This window comes from Sus scrofa, unplaced genomic scaffold (genome assembly GCF_000003025.6).
Source record: "Sus scrofa isolate TJ Tabasco breed Duroc unplaced genomic scaffold, Sscrofa11.1 Contig1734, whole genome shotgun sequence".
Classification (NCBI taxonomy): domain Eukaryota; kingdom Metazoa; phylum Chordata; class Mammalia; order Artiodactyla; family Suidae; genus Sus; species Sus scrofa.
Genome location: NW_018084938.1, coordinates 404,633 through 406,445, shown reverse-complemented (window position 1 = coordinate 406,445; position 1,813 = coordinate 404,633). Strand labels below are relative to the sequence as shown.

General features: G+C 38.2%; 1 pseudogene; it reads right to left on the bottom strand.

The window, feature by feature from the left end:
- Positions 1-363: 363 nt before the first annotated feature.
- Positions 364-1,271, bottom strand: LOC110258268 (annotated as a pseudogene).
- Between the last annotated feature and the right edge of the window lie 542 nt (positions 1,272-1,813).

Sequence of the window (1,813 nt, the reverse complement as noted above, 5' to 3'; positions counted from 1 at the left end):
AATGGAGATAATAACAGTGCCTACTTCTTTATATTGTTATAAAGATTGCTGCTGAATATCAGTGTATTTTTATTTATTTTATTTCATTGTATTGGTATGAAAGGTTGTGAGTCCATAAACAATTATGAAGGTAGTAAAATTAAACTCCAGTTTTCTAGAACTTTTCTAAGAGTCATCCCAGGCAGGGTTTTTCTTTCTTTTGCTACCTTTTCTCCCCCCTTTCAGAATCTGTAATTTATAGGGATTATTGTTTTTCCTTATCTCATAGATATTTTTTGCTGATAGAACAATGTTCTTTTGACCTTGGCATCAGTTGAATGGACTTGAGGCTCCATGCACATTTTATTGGTCACCTGGCATCACTTACCTTCTACACAATTTCCTAATGGCATTTTTCATTTGGTCATTTTTCAGGGTATAGATTAAGGGGTTTAACATGGGAGTTATCATAGTATAAAATACAGCAACTGCTTTATCAATAGGTAAAGTAGCTGTGGGTCTCCAATATACAAATATACAGGGCACAAAGAAAAAGACTACTGCTGTGATGTGGGAGACGCAGGTGGAGAGGGCTTTTTGCCTTGCCTCCAAGCTCGGAGTCCTTAAAGAGTGGAGAATGACTGTATAGGAGCCAATCAAGAGTAGGAAGATTAACAGGCAGATAAAACCACTGTTGGCAGCAACAAAGAGTCCTAGAGTGTGGGTATCAGTGCAGGCAAGATCCATCAAAGGATTCAGATCACACATAAAATGATCTATGACATTAGGACCACAGAAGGGCAATCTGAAGATGGAAGAGGATCTATACGGTTGCGTGAAGAAAGCCTCCCACCCATGACACTCCCACTAGCAGGCCACACAGCCGCTAGTCCCTGATGGTTGTATAGTGCAAGGGCTTGCAGATGGCCACATAGCAGTCATAGGCCATTGCAGTAAGTAGGATGACATCAGCACCTGCAAATAAATGTTCCCCAAAGATTTGAGTGATGCATTCATTGAAAGGGCTGGTTTTCTTTTCATGGAGTGAATCTACACTGAGTTTAGGGGTATTGATACAGGAATAGCAAGCATCAATAAAAGAGAGATAAGCCAGGAAATAGTACATAGGGAATCCCAATAATGGGCTGGCAGTGATGCTGACCATAGTGAGTATATTTCCTACCATAGAGATGATGTAGATGATCAAAAACAATAAATATGAATTTCTGCATCTTTGGATTCTGTGTGAGCCCCAGTAGAAAAAACTCTGTCACGTTGTTTCTATTCTCCATGTTTCTCATGTTATGATTAATTACATCACCTGAAAAAAAAGTCACTTTTTATTAGCTCAACTTGAATTCATTAGGCCTCTTCATTTATTAAACGATAGATGCATAGATTCTATTGAATTCTAAATTCCTATAACTTTTTTTGGAGATAGAAGGGTATGATTTCTTGAAGATTCCTCAAATTCTGTCCTGGAGGAACCTGATATATAAAATATAGACATGAGGAATGTAGTGAACACAGAGGCAGGAGATGATCTGTGCACACTTAATCCTATGAGATAACTCATTGCCTCAGGTGAGGCGATAGATCTCACAGAGTATAGCTAAGCCTATAACGTGTGGTTGAAAATGCATGCAAAGTCTACAAATTCCAAGCTAAGAATTTTCCCTTTATTCTTAGGAAATTCAGAACTAGGAAAATAATTGAGAATATGAGTGGAAGGATTCAGAAGGTTTGAAAAAGAGGCAATATAACATCTAACTTTAGTAAAGATGTTTGTGTCGCTTGGAAGAAGTGGGCTGAGTTTCTGTAAGGAGGTGGAAGT